We start from the raw sequence: 19,332 nt of genomic DNA, 5'->3' as shown, positions 1-19,332 counted from the left end.
TCTACTAGCTTTAGTACATGTACCCTCAAAACTGGGGAGTTTTGATCCTGCGTACCAAAGCTAGAAAATACACTCATTGCCCTATTTACCCCAAATGATAAACACGCATAGTGAGAGGAACACGTGTAGCATGCTCTCCTGGTATGCAAGATAAGGGCACCAAAATCGTAACCACTGAAAAAGCACTTTAGTATTCCAACTATTCAGGATACTGTTTACAGAGAAATTCTGTTTAGTAGCAATTAGTTTAATGAGTTATCTTATCTTTTGTAATTCTGTTTTTTCCCCATTAATGAGCAAAATGTTCAGCATTGCAATTGAGGAGGGAAGATGTTTATGTGCATCAGGCAAACAAGAGGGATACAGAATTCCAAGGGCCTGTGGAACCAGGAAGTGATGCTGGGAGAGGGGGCAGTTCAAAGTAATGAGTCACAGGATCAGGGGTAAAAGCGCTTTCCTGCAAAAGAAAAGAAGGAAGCAAGGGATAAACCTCCCCAAGGAGCAGGGCTTTTTTTCAGCTGGAACTCGGTGGAATGGCATTCTGGCACCTCTTAAAAATGGTCCCATGGCTGGTGGCCCTGCCCCCTGATCTCCAGATAGAGGGGAATTTAGATTGCCGGCACGGAGGACAATCTAAACAACCCTCTGTCTGGAGATCAGGGGGCGGGGCCACTGGCCATGTGACCATTTTCACCAAGGGCGATTTAGACTTTAAAAAACTCCCCCCTTGTTCCAGCTGACCCAAAGTGACATCATTGTACGGTCCTGAGTTCCACCCCTGAGTTCCACCACCTCTTTTCCCAGAAAAAAAGCCCTGCCAAGGAGGTTTTATTTTTGTCCAGCATAACAGTGCTAACAATGTCTAATCAAAATCCAAAACGTTTCCTCGCCTTAAAAGTCATTACATTTTCCATTTCATCCCCCCCCCACTTACTATCTTTGCTTTCACCTGTTTAAACATTTGAGGACTAGATGCTACAGAACGGGTTACTTATAGTAGGTCACACCTTTTCTCCTTTCAATGCTAATAACAAAGCCCAGAAACCAGTTTCAAATAGCAACACCAAATGAAGGTTGAAGAGTGAAATAGCTGCTCTTCCCCCTGCATTCTACCAATCAAATTGAAACTGAAGTGACATTTGTCTTTTCTGTTTGAGACCTTTGCTGTTTATTTACTTGGAAAATTTTAGGTGCCGAGTCTCCAGAGACCAACTTGAGATGGCTCCCAAAACTAAAAAAGAAGAAACGCTTATGGTAAGAGCCTTGATGACAATAAATGTTTTGGCTTGGCATATAAAGGACCATAAAGTAGGCATCAAGCCAAGCAAGTGCATTATAGGGGTGAGGGGCCACCACTGAAAAATCTCTGCCTCTGGTCATAAACTACTGCACCTCTACAGGATTTGGGAAGAAGATCTGAACTGGTGGGGTTGCCAGTATGGGAAGGGGTCCTTCAATATCAAAGGAAATGCCATAGAACAAGTCAAGAACTTTCAATATTTAGGTACCACCTTTTCTTATAACTCCAAATTTTCAACGCAGGTAATACTCAGGCAAGAGGCCGGTCTACCCAGAGTAGAAACAAAAGTTTGGGAACAAGCAATATCACTCTGGCTAAGAATTCACTACAAGCCGAAGGGCCTAATACCCTTCCTTCTGGCCTCGGACCCCTATCCCATTTGGTCTACACAAATTCTTAATAAGATTACGCAGATTGGTTTAGTCCCAGAAGATCTCTTTCATGGAAGCCTACAAATGGCAAGAACTTCCATCTCACAGAGACTTCTTGATATTGAATTACAAAATGAAGAAGCTCTGCTGCCCAAGAACCTCAAATGTCTAAAATCCAGCCCCAGTTTTACTGCTGCTCCTTACCTTTCCAATAGTTACGCTTTGATTTATTATGTATAGCTGGTCTAAGGACCGTTACAATAAATACCTACCTACCTTTCCAATATCACTCATGAGCCTTACAGATGGCCTTTCTCCCGAGCCCGATTTGAGGCACTTCCTTCTGCCGTATTGCAGGGTAAATTTGCTCGTGTGCCAATGCATGAACGCCTATGCCCATGCATGACCAGCATGGCGGAATCGGTCACTCATGTTCTCTTATTCTGCAAACTATGTCAAGAGGAAAGGGCTTGTCTTATACTGCCTCTCTTGTCTAAATTTAACCCCTTGCAGTCCTATCTCGACTTTAGACCAGAAATCTTGCGCAACTTCCTTTTAGAAGACACTCAGAGCTCAGTGACTTATGCCGTAGCCAGATTTTGTTCCTTAGCCATCAGGAAACGTAGACTCCTTATAGCTGAAAATGTGGTATAATTGCTTTTGCCATCTTTTCTTAACTCTCTTTTATCTTCACTGTTTTTATTTCATCAATTCTTCCAGCACTAATGCTCGAATCTTATTGTTATGCCCTGATGTAATAACTTATTTTTTATCGCAGATTTGTTTTGTTTTACTGGCTTTTGCTGTAATAATAAATGACTGACTGGAAGGGGTCCTTCAAGTACTTAGTTCATATATTGGTGGGCGTGGCAGTCTGAATGTACCTAGCAGAATGGCATTTATGCCCCCGCCCCCACCCCAGGAAGCATGAAGAAACTAAATTCTCCTTCAGGGAAAGGGATTTGAGCACCAATTTCAGAGGTAGATCTTTAACAGTGTAATCCTAAACAGAGTTACTCTAGTCTAAGCCAATTGATTTCCATGGGATTTCACTCTGCAGAATTGCTTCTTCCCTGGCACAGTACAGTTAATCCTCAAACAAAGGTAAATTACGGGTAGGTGATCTTTTTATTTTCTCCAGATACTTGAAAATGGGCTCAGTATCTGCTACATTTGAGATTTGTATTTGACAGTACATGATATTTTGTGCTGCTTTTGTTTACTTAAAAATGGGTATCCTGCCTTACTCTGAGAACTTCAAACTTGCAATCAAAGAAAAATAAAAAGTAGGTGTACCCTTAATCTACAGATTAGCACAGTGCATAAACCTGCATCCTATTAAGTTAATTGTACAATCTTGAAACGTATTTGCTGATTTTAACCATATGTGTACAAGTGGAGTTTAGAATCTATATTTATTAATATGACAAAAGGAACTCACTGAGCAGTGACAACTGCAGATTCATGAGCCATAACTGCAGATATAATTTAGTTTAATTTAAACCAATTGAACACATTGGTATGTCAACCCTGAGGCATCCTTATATTTGTGGCACCATTTTATTTTAAAGTCCATGTGTGGTGAGAGTGGGCCAGTGTGTTGTGAGAGTCGGCCGTCGCACAAAACTCACGGAATGAGGGCGTCTTCGTGGCATGATTTCTGACGTTATCGCACCACGAAAATGGAATCGTGATGGGGTGATGTCAGAAATCGTGCCATGAAGTCACCCTCGTTCCGTGAGTTTTGTGTGATGTTAAAGAGTGTGAAAACAGCCCACAGTGTTGACATGAATAATACTCCTATTTTCATGCTTGTCAATCAAAAATCACTTTTTAAAAAATGTTGTGGAATCTTTGTCAAGTGGCTTTTATGCTAACCTGAAAAAGGCCAAAAAGCTAGGGGATGAATACAACTAAGAAAACAAGAGTCCCCTGAATACAATAGACCAAAATAGACCAAAAATTATTTTTAAATTCAAAGTGCGCTAAGTGCACATATTGCATACAAGTTCATAACCATATATACAATAGTCTATAATCCACAAATCCAAGAGTGCAAATAGTGCACAATAGCTTACTTTTTGCACAGCGCTATTTGCACTTTATTACCCATGCGTTAATGGCAGGGTCACTGACTGATCCCACTTGCCGGCGTCCCGGGGACCAAGCTGTGCTCATAGATGAAGATAAAAGAAAGGAAAACGTTTTGTAAGCGAGATGAATTCATCTGCTCCCGTTCTGTATTGTTTTTAGGAAATGGTGGCCATTGAATGTGCTCTCAGGGCCTGGCTGGTCAGATATTTGCCGGTGGGTTTACTGGCATAAGGAAGGATGCAAGCATTCTCACAAAAGCAGAAACAATTAGAGGCTCTCTGCATGAGACGTCTGACACGTGAAGAACACGTGCTGGGAGATGCAATGTTAACCGGGGAGTGTAGCTTAAAAAGACAAAGCCAGTGGCAGGGCAAAGGCTTTGCTATACGCTGGAGCTGGGTGAAGGGGCTGTGAAATGCCAGAAGGGAAACTTCAGCCCATTATAACCTCTCCAGGTCCAAGCCCAGCTCTGGAAGGCAGCTCCAGCCTATCCCCATTCCTTGCTGCCCTCTGGTTGCAATAGTACAGTTTTAAACTGGAGAGATGAAATTGACAATGCCTTACGGGAGGTGAAGATGAAATTAACAAACCCTCTGAGGAGCAATCTCCACTGGCTCTGTCTTTTAAAACTACGCTTCCCAGCTAACATTGCTTCTCCCTACACTTGATGAACACACGCCAAGGTGTCTTGTGTAGAGACTCTTGTGTATGTTAGTTATATGGGCACCTCTCTTCCTTCCCCTGAAAGGCATCCACTTACAAATGTGGTGTGGGTTTTTCTCGCAGCTGTAATGGAGAGCCAAGCTGTAAAATCAGGACGCCTACATTTCCCATCAAAACTGGAGGTAAGCTGACAAGTGTCCAACCTGTGTAAGGTGTCACTTGTAGCTTGGCTCTCAGATCTGTCACGGCAACACAGTGTATCTTCTGCTCAGCATGATTCCTGGTTGGCAGAGCACACTCAATGAAATCCATGAGAGCATCAAATGCCTGTAAAAGTAATGGGGCCAAATGGTGTGTTTTTTTTAAAGTGAGAATATTCGTCCGTATGTGTGTGAAATTCCACCCAAGTTGAGCATTGTGACCTGAAAACCAATGGAAGAATATTTCACACAGCTGGAAAAATGTTTTCTTGCCAAAAGTAGTAAAGAGTCCAGAAGCACCTTTAAGACTAACCAACTTTATTGTAGCATAAGCTTTTGAGAACCACAGCTCTCTTCGTCAGATGCACGAAGAAGAGAGCTGACGAAGAGAGCTGTGGTTCTCAAAAGCTTACGCTACGATAAAGTTGGTTAGTCTTAAAGGTGCTACTGGACTCTACTATTTTGCAACTACAGACTAACCTGACTAATGCCTCTGGATTCTTGCCAGCAGTGTTTGGTACTGGTGCTCGTTGGCCTTCTAGCATTGTGTGTGTGATGTGCCATCAAGTCGCCTCCGACCTATGGTGACCCTATGAATGAAAAACCTCCAATTACCACCCTACAGATGGGGCTGGAGTTTTCCCAGAATTACAGCTGAGCACACTACAGAGACGAGTTCCTCTGGAGCAAATGGCAGCCTTGGAGGGCAGATTGGATGGCACCACAACCCCCACTCAGCTCCCTCTCTTCCCCAGACTGTACCTTCCTCACGCACCACCCCAAACCTCCAGGAATTTCCCAAGCCAGAGTTGGCAACCTCCCTTATTTTCTCGTTGCCTTTACTCTTCTGTCATGGCCCCACTCAAGTCAGACCCCCTCCTCTGTGCAATTATCAATTTGCTTGGGAAGTCATTGCTACTTTGTGTGTGTGTGTGTGTGTGTGTGAGAGAGAGAGAGAGAGAGAGAGAGAGAGAGATCTCCAAGCATACATACTAGTTTGACACTTCCAGTATATCAGACAACTTGTTTGTCAACTATAGTAAACTTCAAGGTGATGGAAGGGTAATGAGGCAGAGTGCCAAAGCCTGTGAAAATCAAGTTGCCAACAGGCGGGGAGCAACCACCCGAGGTGACTGACTTTTACAAAAGCAATCCGGTGGCGTCCTTAATCTGGGTCGTGGAAGTGCTAGAGGCTTTCTGCAGAGTGATTGAAATACTGGTGCTTCCTTTCCATACCAAGGTTGTGGTAAATCCAGTGACAGACCTCTCTCTGGGGGCGGGGGGACAGGAGAAAATACCTGGCATTTCTTTTTTTAAAAAAGTACCCTCCCTATAATTCTTCAGTGTTTTAGAAAATGCCCTCAGATTTTTATTTGAAACTTTCCCCCCAAACAGCACTCCCTGCAACATAATAAGTATTTTGCTTTCTGCAATCTAAAAAATCAATATCGAGTCCCTAAAATAGAATTCATGTTATGAATCCCTCGGATTTAACGTTAATGGCAGGGTCACTGGCTGATCCCACTTGCCGGCGTCCCAGGGACCAAGCTGTGCTCATAGATGAAGATAAAAGAAAGGAAAACGTTTTGTAAGCGAGATGAATTCATCTGCTCCCATTCTGTATTGTTTTTAGGAAACGGTGGCCATTGAATGTGCTCTCGGGGCCTGGCTGGTCAGACATTTGCCGGTGGGCTTACTGGCATAAGGAAGGATGCAAGCATTCTCACAAAAGCAGAAACAATTAGAGGCTCTCTGCATGAGAGCCAAACTACAAGTGACGTCTTACACAGGTTGGACACTAGTCGGCTTTCCTCAAGTTTTGATGGGAAATGTAGGCATCCTGGTCTTGCAGCTGTAATGGAGAGCCAAGCTGTAAAACCAGGGCGCCTACATTTCCCATCAAAACTTGAGGGAAGCCGACTAGTGTCCAACCTGTGTAAGACGTCACTTGTAGTTTGGGTCTGACACGTGAAGAACACGTGCTGGGAGATGCAATGTTAACCAGGAAGTGTAGCTTAAAAAGACAAAGCCAGTGGCAGGGCAAAGGCTTTGCTATACGCTGGAGCTGGGTGAAGGGGCTGTGAAATGCCAGAAGGGAAACGTCAGCCCATTATAACCTCTCCAGGTCCAAGCCCAGCTCTGGAAGGCAGCTCCAGCCCATTTCCATTCCTCGCTGCCCTCTGGTTGCAATCCTACAGTTTTAAACTGGAGAGATGAAATTGACAATGCCTTACGGGAGGTGAAGATGAAATTAACAAACCATCTGAGGAGCAATCTCTGCCAGCTCTGTCTTTTAAAACTATGCTTCCCGGCTAATATTGCATCTCCCTACACTTGACGAACACACGCCAAGGTGTCTCGTCTAGAGACTCTTGTTTATGTTAGTTATATGGGCACCTCTCTTCCTTCCCCTGAAAGGCATCCACTTACAAATGTGGTGTGGGTTTTTATGGCAGAAAGTGGCAAGTGACTTTGGGTGTCAGAAAATCAGCCTGGTGCTCTTCTTCTTTGAGTAAGAGGGGTGAAATATGCATGCAGGATTTGGATTATGGGTTTCTTGCTCTTGAGTAAGGAGGTGTATTTTCCTCCAGCACCCTCCCAGCCTTGGCCTCCAGCATTCTGCCAATGGCACTTCCGTGCTAATTCCTTGCAACTCATCCAACCGGCTGTCAAAAAGGCCAATCCACACAGTACCTGAAGGAGACCCAGTTCAGAAAAGAAAAAGAACCGTGTGCTTCAAAAAGCTGAAGACTCCTCCTTATTAAAACATTGCAGACTCTCTGGAAAGTCCGGATGGAGAATCACTTATTTGGTGAAAATTTTTCCTTAGCAAAATCTCCCTTCGTATAGAAGTTCTATATAGAAAGTGTGTTCTAACTCATTAAAGCTGATTCTGGATTACATTTTGTTAGCTTTAAAGATGCTTCAGGACTTCTATAACTGTTCTGCAACAATCAAAAAATGCAAGAGTCCAGTAGCACCTAAAAGATGTAACAAAATTTGTGGTAGGGTATGAGCTTTCATGAGTCACAGCTCACTTCTTTTTTTTCCAAAGTAAAGATTTTCTATAAAAAGAAAAGATATAACCATAAAATGTGCATAGAAACTTACACAAACACTACATTTGAATTTAATATAAGCTAATAGAAAGATGTATTCAGCATGTATAGTGGCACAGCTAAATTATGTAACTCTCATCCCCTTAGTTGCTTTTACCCAAACTTTAATGTCAATAGTTTTTAATCTTTGTGTTTTATCTTTGTAGCATAATTACTTTAAATTTATCTTAGTGTTAATCTAAGTAATCGAAGAGATCTTTCCATTTTTTCCCCTATAATTCTGCTGTTGGTCTATTATGCACATAGGAGGTTAATTTGGCCGTTAATGAGTATTCGTACATCTCGTCTATCCACTCTGGCATGTCAGGGCACAAATCTATTTCCCATTTCACTGCATATAATACTCTTGCAGCTGTCACCATGTACCAGAAGGGTCCCCCTGTTCTTTTGTAACATTGAGTGATTCCGCACACGTTGGATAATGCACTTCCAATCCTCTTTATAGATCATTTGGAACAGATTTTTTTTGTGTGCAGAACAAAAAATCCACCTCAAACGATTGATAAAGTGCATTGAAAGTGCATTATCCAACGAGTGCAGAATCAGTCAACATTCGGTAAAATGTTTAATAACATATTTCTCGAATTTAGCTCAAATCTGAGCTTGAGAACCTTCTGCATCTCTTCATGTATGTTTATCCAATATCTTTGTACATCCTTACCTGTCCACCACATATGATGGAATGTTGCACCTGTGCATTGACATTTCCAACACTGTCCACTATAGTTCTTACTAATTCTCATGATGTCTTTGGGGGTAGTGTATCATCTAAAAAACATTTTATACCAGTTATCTCTTAACAACTGACAATCTGTAAATTTGATATCTTTAGTCCATAAATCTTCACATTGGCTGATCCCACACGGCTTACCTGAAGCTGGGATGTCCCGGAACATTATGGATCATGCCAGAAGAAACGCGGAAGATCGCATTTTATCGCGCAAGTTTTGCACGACATCGCGCAAAACTCGCGTGAGAAAACGCAATCTTCTGCTTTTTTTCGGGCATGATCCTCAATGTTCCGGGACGTTGTGGAACATTGCGGATCATGCCAGAAAAAACGCAGAAGATCACGTTTTCTCGCATGAGTTTTGCATGACGTTGCGCAAAACTTGCATGAGAAAATGCGATCTTCCGCGTTTTTTTCCGGCACGATCCGCAATGTTCCGCAACGTCCTGGCATCAGGTAAGCCGTGTGGAATTGGCCATTGTTTCATGAGGATGCTTTCTCCACAGCTCACTTCTTCAGATACTTGTCTGTTCTGCCAGAGACAAACGTGGCTAGCTGTCTGAAACACCACAGCAGAAAGAGGTGTATAGTTGAAGGAAGAGATCTGTACCACCTTTCAGCTCAGCGGGTGAGCAGTTCACATACAAAGAACTTTGGGTGAGGAGGAACTTTCAGATAAAAAACGCTCCCCTGCTATCTGGAGTGGGACGGTATCAGGAGGTCGGTACTGCGTGACTTTCTGAATGTCTGAAACACTTCTCACTTTGGGTCAGTAACAGAATATGGCAAGAAGCACGGGAGAGGTTTTAGAATCTGAAATGGCAGCTTAGCTGCTAGATACACAAGCCTCTGCTTGTACCACAGCAGGAAATGTTAGATTTAATTTCTGTGCTGGAAATTACTGTTCGTGACAAGTATTATGGTGTAGTTGCGTATTTGTGAGGAAAATGGGGGTAGTGGCATTAAACGTTCCAGCTTTTTTTACACTCATCAGGGCTAGAAATTTCGGGGCTTTTGTGCACCTAGAAAACTGAGATTCTTTAGAATTGAAAATACTAAGGAGATCACAAAGGGTCCATACAGAATAGCTCATTATGGGGTGCCCTGAATATTAATGAATTGCCACTCACAAAGCACAAATCACATGCTTGCTTTGTGGATAAATGCCACGAACAAGCCGCAAGTTGGCAAAAAATGTCTTGTGGGAGTCATTCAAAAAAAGAGAGAGAGGAAAGTGAAGTGGCCAACTTGTTGCATAATAGGTAGCTGTGCTTGTCTTGTGAATGGCATACTGATGAGCCACAACGCAGCACAATGCAAAATAGCTTGTCAGTGCTTTGAATTGAAACAATAAGAAAGAGCTCAAATTGATTCCTTTTCCATAGATAATCAAAAATGTTATGGCAGTGTTTGGGAAGGTGGAAAAATCAAGGAGGGGGAGAAACTTGCGTGTTGAAAAGCAGAATGAACATTTTAACTGTTAAAAAGGAAACCAGAAAAAGAGAGATAAAATTGTACACCATATCCTGGAGTTCCAGGTTACCTCTTTAGCTACCGCTGACCCAAGGGATTCCATTCCCAATGACCCAGAACTAACTCACAGTTCAGCCAAGAGACGGATGCTTCTTGTGTCTTATAGCAGTAGTTTATTTAAGATGATCGCGGTAAATGCAGTCATTTTCCCCCTTTCCTCGTGGGAGATGCTCAGTACAGACAAAGGGAGGAAGAGAGGTTGTAAAACATTACACTAAAAACAGGAACAAGGTCATTAAGGCTTCAAATATCCCTCGTCTTGTTGGTGGCAGTGTAAACTACAATTCCCATCATTCAAAGCCTTAAAGAGGCCACACATATTTCTGATCTAGTACAAGCTTCTAAGCTATAGAGCTAATACAAGCTTCTAAGCTGTGGCTAACAGCACACGCCAGATCTAAGTATTTATTTATTTACTTTGTGTATACTCCGCCTTTCTCCCCAACAGGGGGTGCAAAGTGGCTTATAACATTCTCCTCTCCTTTCCCCCCCTCACAACTGAAAGCTTGTTGGCTGACCTTGGGCCAGTCACACGTTCTCAGCCCAATCTTCCTCACAAGAGTGTTGAGAGTTTAGTCCATAAGCTTTCTTATTGACTCACTGATATATTTTCACTGAAGTTTTGCATCCATTTAATCATATCATTTTTGATCTGTTCCAATTCTGTTTCACGTTGCAGTAAGATTTTACATACTTTTCCTATCGGGTATTTTAGCTCTCCATAGACTAGTTGTTCCAACACTGTTTTCTCTCTTAATCCTCCTCCTCCTTTGGATAGTTATTCTGTTTAGTCACTTCTTGATAAAACCTGAATTTCTGCTCATGTTTTCATTTTTCCTTGTTTGTCCCTCATCTATTCATAACTAGGCACAGTATTTGCATGTGTGTGTGTGTGTGGGGGGGGTGTTGGGAAGGAATGTGAAGCATGAATGAGGGCTAAACTTTAAATTAAACTGCATAGAACAAACATTTCCATGAAGTGTTTTAGGCTTCTGCATGTTGATCTCTTTGTTTTTAATGAGACGAATTTTCATGAGGACGCTCACGTGAAGGGAGGTGCATTGTTATCTGGGAAACTGAGTTCTGAAAAGCAGATCTGGAAAGTTCTGTCAATTTCCCCTCTCTGCAGAGCTTGCAAATGTTGCTCCTCAGGAGGTTTGTTTATTTCCTCCAGCTCCCAAGAAGTGGAGGTGAAATGGACAGAGCCTTTGGGGAGCTGAAGAAGAAATGAACAAACTCCCCCAGGAGTGAAATTTGCAGGCCCTGTAGACAGGGGAAATTGACAGAGCCTTCCGATCTGTTTTTTTTTAAGAACTCTGTTTCCCAGCTAACATTGCACCTCCCTTCACTTGAGCATGTAATTCGTCTCGTTTAGAGAGACTCAGTCACATGAAAACGAGAGTTCCCGTTTCATCCAAGCAAAGTGTGGAGGCTGTTTTCAGACTGACCTCCCATTTTAATAAGCAAACAATCCCCACTGACCTTCTGGGTGCTGGGGGCTCCATTTTGCAGAGATACAAAGAGATTTCTGCTCATAAGTAATCTAACCCATTACTGTTTTATAGGAGGCCTGTTTCTCAAAACGTTTTATCCTAAGAAAATGTCATTGAGCAGGACAAAACCTTCAAAGATTTTATATATATAAAGAGTCTATTACGCCCTCATTAAGGTTTCTGTGTGGTGCGCTGATTACAGTTTCAGACTAGGAGTGATTCAGCACTTCCAATCCTCTTTATAGATCATTTGGAACGGATTTTTTCATGTGCGGAACAAAAAATCCACCTCAAACGATTGATAAAGTGCATTGAAAGTGCATTATCCAACATGTGCGGAATCACTCTAGGACAGGGGTTCTAAACCGTGTGCAGCACTGCAGCTCACTTGCTGTCCTTGGGCCATTTTTCCCCCATAGCCAAAGGTCCTTTTCGTACTTACAGTTTAAACTGTCATTTATGAGCATTCACCTCAATCGCAGTTGCTTTGTTGTGGCACATTCTACACTCTCCGAGGCAATTTCAATTTTGTATCTTGTTTTTCATTTTAGACGGGATTTGAAGCAGCAGTGCAGTTTTGACCGAAAGAAATAGACGTGGTTGCAAGCTTGGCGAGCAGAGGCTGAAATATGATAATTTTCCTGTGAGAAAGTGGTGACGAAACAGGACAGTAGCTAGTGTCCTGTTGGGAATTTGGGACTATTTGGAGGGGACTCCCACGTTGAAACCGAACAGTGGGTCCCCCTTACAACTAGAATACATGTTCATCCAGGAGGTGGCCAACTTTAGAGAGCTACGTCCTGCTGTACCTGTGGAAGAGAAGAAACTAGAATGAAATAACTTCCGTTTAATCTGACCATTTATATGCCACAGAGGAAGAGTATCATTCACCTCCACCACCCCTCTCCGGAATTGAGTATGAACTGTGGGTCTTTTGTATGTACCATTGTATATTTATTGAATTTTGTATACCCTATACCATTGTCTGATTGATATATATTTAGGATTGAGCTATAGCCGTCAGTATTAAGTGTACTATCTCTTTAAATGAGCTCTGGTTATGGTGAGATGATGAAAAACATTTATGCATGTATATTTACCTGTTTACTTCCTGTGAGGATAAAGTGTTGAAATGTAATTTTGTATTTGCACTTACCTGTTTGCACATGCACTTTAGTAGAATTATTAACAATTTACTGGAAGAAAGTTAGTTGTGTATTGTGTTAATTATGGGGATTAGAATCTTTGTTGGTTGCGGTGCAGTTTGGGGGTTTGGGGACTTTGCAGTTCATGCCACACATTTAAAAAAAAAACTTTGAGCAGGCATAGTAATGTTGCAATGTTGGGAACCCCTCCATATTTGCTGATTGGGGTGTCCCCTGCACACTGGAGAGGCAATTGTTGGCAGAGTTCTGTGGGGAAACATGTACCACTCTCATTTATTTTTTTAAAAGCCAAGCCAGGAAAGGGTTAAAATGTTGCTGCATTTTTCTCTCTCCCTGCTGCTTTAATTTGTAAATGGGCTGTGCAAAACACTTAAAAAAAACTCTTTGGCATTAACAGAAGACACCAGGAGGGAGGGAAAAGCAGCCATTTAACCCTTTCCTGGCTTTTAAAGCCAACAGAGAATCAGCAGTAAAGTTACAAATTATTCCTGGCTTTAAAAAAGAGAGAGAGTGCGTGTGCATACCCCAACGGAGGAAGGGATAAGCAGCCATTTAACCCTTTACTGGCTTTTAAAGCCAGCAGAGAATAAACAGCAAGGTTAGGAGTTGTTCTTGGATTTGGAAAAAACAACAAGAGAGTGTTTGCATACCTGGGAGGAAGGAAGCCAATGGAGAAGCAGCCTTATGGCCCTTACTTTGTTTTACTAAAAAAAATGGTGGACAAGGAGTTCAGAGAGCTGAGGAGGGTGGGAGTGGTTAATTCCACACACATCAATCATCTCCCGAGGAAGAAGAGAGGCAGGGAGAAGAGAAGCAGAAGAGGACATCACACGGATATTAATCACACCAGCCGCGACTTGGCAATGGTTTCAAAATAACATCGCAGTATGTCTGCGGGGGGTGGGGGGAATCGGGGATACTGCATACATCGCTACTGTGTCCCATGACTACCTTGCAAGTGTGAAACTCCTGCAAACACGGGAAGCAAAACAGATATTGAAACGCTTTTTGGTCCCCAAACATAAATAAAGCAAACATATGTCAACAGACAATATACATAGCAATAGACCTCGTGGCGTATTTGGCTTTTCCAATCTCCATTTTATCCCACACCAAACCTGTAAGGTAAAATCAATTGGGAGAGAGGAACCAGTGATACTGCTTGGCTTGGCCCAGAAGGCTGGTGGCAGCGCAGGCCTGGGAGGGGATAAGTATAGTTTACCATCCTAATTGTTTTCCACACTATTGGCTGAACCCCTACTAGAGTTCCCAGCACTGCCTCAGCAAATGCCTCAGCAAATGCTGGATGAGTTGGGAAACAGTGCCTGGGGGTGGAGTTTGGGGAGGATGTGATGTCACTTCACGGTGATGCTCTAAGCTGATTTCCCTAGTCTCTGTGCTCTTTACCATAAAGACTATAGGGAAATCCTACAGCAGGGGTCCCCAAACTTTCTGAGCCCATACGCACCTTTGGAATGCTGACGCAGTGTAGTGAACACAATTACAAAATGGCCGTCGCGGGAGGTGGAGTAAGCCACAAAATGTTAGGGAATTGAGGTAGTATATTAACGCTGATCTTCTCCCAGATTAACCAGACGTGTGATATCCCTCCCATCTGGAAGTATCCTGTAATTGTCCTCATCTTTAAAAAGAGCAACAAGCTCGATCCTGCTAATTATCGCCCAATTAGCCTTCTCTCATTGGTTGGGAAATTGTACTCTTCCCTTTTACATCAAAGATTACTGGAATGGGTCGAGAGACCAACAGGATCTTAGGTTGTGAATAAATTGGCTGATATTGAGCAAGTTAAGAGGTTTTATTATTTTTCTCTTCAAACTTGTCTTTGCTCCCCCAGTGTAAGTTTGTATTGAATAAGATTAAGCATATGTTTGCAGCAATATCTTGCTCACCCTATACAAGAGGGGAAAGTTATATTCCAGGTGCAATTCCGGTGTTTAATTCAAGAATAACTCCACAGCTACTCTACGGAGCTACTATTTGGACTTTGGGATGATTACAGAATTTTTGACCATCCCCTTTGCCAATTTATATGTAGTATAATAAGCTTTCCTCAACATGTCTCAAATGTATTTCTCAGGGCTGAATTAGGCCAAAGGTCACTGGAAACCAGAGCATGGGTCAGTGCTTTTAAGTTAAGAATAAAGACCATTTTCGCTACAGAAATGGAAGGTTTGCTGTTTTTCCTTATACAAGATGTTTACTGTTCTGCTTGGATGAAGATTGTTGATACCCGGTGACAACAGTTCAGGTTCACAACCGAATACATTCTTGTGCTAGGTAAAGTAGAGACCCTATCTACTATTAAACGTTGTCTTATTGACCTTGATTACAATAATACAGTGGCCGTTTCCACACGGCTTAACTCCCCTCGGAACAACCCAGAACATCACGCAAAAAACGCAGAAGATCGTGTTTTCTCGCACGAGATTTGCGCGATCTTGCACAAACCTCGCTCAAGAAAACGCGATCTTCTGTGGTTTTTGTGCGATGTTACGGGTTGTTCAGAGGGAAGGTAAGCCGTGTGGAAACGGCCAGTGATACAGGCTCATAGAATTTACTCAACCCAGTTTCTCGGTATTTTACATACATGGTCTTTACCATTCTACATGAGAAATTTAACTGCTTTTCATTACGTCTGGACATTTGCCATAGCTTAATGGAATACCCTCTGAAGTACTGGAAGCAGATTTTATCATATTCCATACTCCTTGGTTCTTGTGGTCAGAGTAAAATTGACACTTTGTTTCGTGTAATATTGGAATGTTCTCTTTTTACTGTTTTTAGGAATCATCGGAGTTTACCTCTTTTAACGTCCTCTGGTTAATAATTCTCCAGGGGAGATTCTTCCCTATCTGATGATAGATAGTTAGGGCTTTTTTTCAGCTGGAACATGGTGGAACAGAGTTCCGGAACCTCTTGAAAATGGTCACATGGCTGGTGGCCCCGCCCCCTGATCTCCAGTCAAAGGGGAGTTTAGATTGCTCTCCACGCCGCAGCACGGAGGGCAATCTAAACTCCCCTTTGTCTGGAGATCAGGGGGCGGGGCCACCAGCCATGTGGCCATTTTCTCCGAGGGCAACCCACTGAGTTCTACCACCTCTTTTCCCAGATCCAAATAGAACCTTGTTGGTTGCTAAATTTCTATCTGGCATATTTTTCTTTAGAAATTAATCTATTATTGTATTAGTCATTGCTGAAGACCATTTGATCACAGGAGCTCTGAAAAGGAATGGTAACTCTTCCAGTATTTCAGGCAGAAACTGTTTAACAGGTTGCCTTTTAAAATGAACATCTTGTGCCATGGTGGCATTTGCTGTTGAGGCAACTTCTTGCAATTCTGCAGAGCCAATCTGATCTCCAATGGGTAAGCGGAAGCTCGGCTGGGCGATAGCCCCACTTGCCCTGCCCACTTTTAATATAATAATAATAGCAACAACAACAACAACAACACCAAAAAGAGTGTGCTTATATTCCGCCCTTCTGGACAGATTAGTACCACACTCCGCGCGATCAACAAAGTCAGTGCTATTATTATTCACACAATACAGCTGGGGAGCTGGGGCTAAGAGGAGTGGCTTACTCAAGGCCACCTACAGAATTCATGGCAGTAGCGGGAGTCTGGTCAGCAGAGTGCTGGCTCAGAGCTCAGCCATTTAACCACTATGCTACAGCAGCACTTGGTGGGCACCAGGAAAGGTGCCTAAGGTGCCTAAAGGCATCACGTTGAGGACCCCTGCACTGGGACATAAATATGTCAATTTATGCATATTCTCTGATACTCCTTATATGTGACAAGGCAATGTGATCATTTTTCATATTATTGGGGATTTGGAAATGTGAATGCGTAGACAATAATATTTTTGTACTTTCTCCTCTCAATTTGAATTACCCCTAAAAAATTAACTTCCTTGCCTTTCTCTGCACTGGTTTGAGATTCATTTTACTAGTCCAACCACGTAACCAGATTAAGTATTTCATTGCAACTCAACGAACAAATGGCAGAGTCGGGTGCCAAAAGTAAAACATGTACAAGAGCACGGTTCAATGACATTATTTGTCGTGTGTGTCTGTAAAAGTCTTGCTGAAGTTCCAGTGACTGACAGCTGTTATCTGCTGCTTATTTCTTTCATCTGCCCAGATGACATTTCACTCCAGTGGGACTTGCCCAGAACAGCAATAAACACCCTTCCTGTTTTTCTACAACTGGATTAGAAAGCGATAAAGAAAAAAAGATGTGTGTGTGACACTTCGGGGAAGGTGCTTCAAATGATGGTGGCAACACAACTCTATACACTTCTGGGTGATACTGGTTATCTGGAAAAATTTCAATCTGGCTCCTGGTCTACTTTCAGGACTGAAACAGCTTTGAGTGACCAACCTCGCTGTGTGTGAATGCTTGTGTGTGAGAGGGGAGGGTCTCTATACTATTCATTCTAGTGTGCATAATAGGGGGGAAAAACCAAGCTAAAATTACCTGCAGAACTCACTGGTTTAGCTCATTAAAGCAACTTTTGGAATGCTGAACTAAAACAGGGAAACTAAATTCAAATGAGTCCCTCCCACTACAAAGTTTGTGTGTTTTGGTTTGGTTCATACCTTCCAGCAGCAGGCAGACGCTAGGCAGCACCTTGTTTTCCTGCACAAATCAGATCCCAAGGGGAGAGAGACCTTATGTTATTAATTAATTCCATTGGCAGGAAGAGGGAATGAGGCCAATGTGCATAAATGCATACCTCCCACCCCACCCCATCGCTACTCGGGAAATGTATTTTCTTCCTCTGTGCCAATCAGGTCCTTGCAAGGGGAGACGCCTTCCCTCCCCTCCTATCAGCTTTGGAAAGGTTTGGAAGGGAAACTGCTCTGGAATGATAGCTGTCACAGTGGAATGACAGCCCCAGGCGTTGTCACTCCAGTCCCAGTTCAGCTAGTTGCAGGGATCGTCATTCTACTCTTGTTCCAGCCCCAAAGCACAATTCTCTAACTCCATTCCACATTTTCATTGCAACTTTTTGGTGCTGTAATGTGCTTCAATGGAGCCATTATATCCAATAGGCCTTCAAGCCGCTCCCATTTTTTTCAGTGGGCATTCTTGTCATTCCTTTTAGTACCTCCTAGATTTGGATTCGCCCCTCATTTGGGAAGTTGAGAACAAAGCTGAAAAGGACAAGGAAGCATGAAACCAACAAGGAACAGCAGAATGCAAAGGTAGTAAGTAGAAAAAGAAAAAAGTAAACATGAAGCAGGATCGTTGCAGCTCTCTCTGCTTGGGAATGCCTCCCAAAACTCACTTTCTATAGGTCTGTTGTTGTTGTTTTATTGTGCTTAGTGGAACAATAATTTATAATAATAGTGGGTCGATTGTTTATAATAATAATAACAATAACACTCGATTTATACACTGCCCTTCAAGACAACTTAATGCCCACTCAGAGCGGTTTACAAAGTGCATTATTATTATCCCCACAACAATCACCCTGTGATGTGGGTGGGGCTGAGAGAGCTCTGGAAGAGCTGTGACTGACCCAAGGTCATCCAGCTGGCTTCAAGTCAGTTTGGTGTAGTGGTTAAGAGTGTGGGACTCTAATCTAGAGAACTGGGTTTGATTCCCCACTCCTCCGCTTGAAGCCAGCTGGGTGACCATGAGCTAGTCACAGCTTCTAGCTATCTCAGCCCCACCCACCTCACAGGGTGTTTTGTTGTGAGGATAATAATGACATAGTTTGTAAACTGCTCTGAGTGGGTGTTAATTCATCCTGAAGGGCGGTATATAAATCGAATGTTGTTGTTGTTGTTGTTGTTGTTATTAAGTGGAAGAGTAGGGAATCAAACTCGGTTCTCCAAATTAGAGTCCTGCCACTCTTACATCAAACTGGTTCAGACTTGGAGGGTACTAATGATTGATGCTGTTTTGGGTTATGCGTGGAAACAGCTGCCCCAGAGCCTAGTTTCCCCATCCCCCTGAAAAGAACAGAACGTGTTTGTGCATGTGTGTGTGTGCAACGGACCAAAATGAAAAAGAAAAAACGGATCAGTTCCAAGCTGGGACTGGCTGAACAGAAACAAACTAGTAATCACAGAATCATAGAATCATATGAAGCAGGATGGTTCTGGAACCCCTGGATCCCAAATGGAAATGAAAACATTCTAGATGCACAACCCTAGAAGGGTTGGGTACCGTTCCATCTTATGGCAATTATGACACACGAGTAATCATGGCACTGTTTAACACCAGTATTCAACCTTTGGGACAGGTTATGATGATGGGATTGGGGTGCTGTGCCATTAATATATCAAGGACACCCAGTTCTATTGCTGAGAAAATGGTTGGTGTCCGTGATAGGATGGATGAAAGGTAATAAAATAACAGACTTTTCTTTTTTCTTTATTTTCTTTCTATAGAAAAAAGAAAAACACGGTTATTTTATTACAATAAAAGAAAAAAATACTATAATAATGATAACACCGTCACAAATGCAATATAGGCCGTTTCTACACGGCTTACCTTCCCTCGGAATGACACGGAACATTGTGCAAAAACCGCAGAAGATCGCATTTTCTCACATGAGAAAACACGATCTTCTGTGTTTTTTGCGCGATGTTCCGGGTCATTCCGAGGGAAGGTAAGCCATGTGGAAACCGCCA

Source organism: Eublepharis macularius, chromosome 3 (genome assembly GCF_028583425.1).
Source record: "Eublepharis macularius isolate TG4126 chromosome 3, MPM_Emac_v1.0, whole genome shotgun sequence".
NCBI lineage: Eukaryota > Metazoa > Chordata > Lepidosauria > Squamata > Eublepharidae > Eublepharis > Eublepharis macularius.
Note: the sequence above shows the minus strand (reverse complement) of the source record.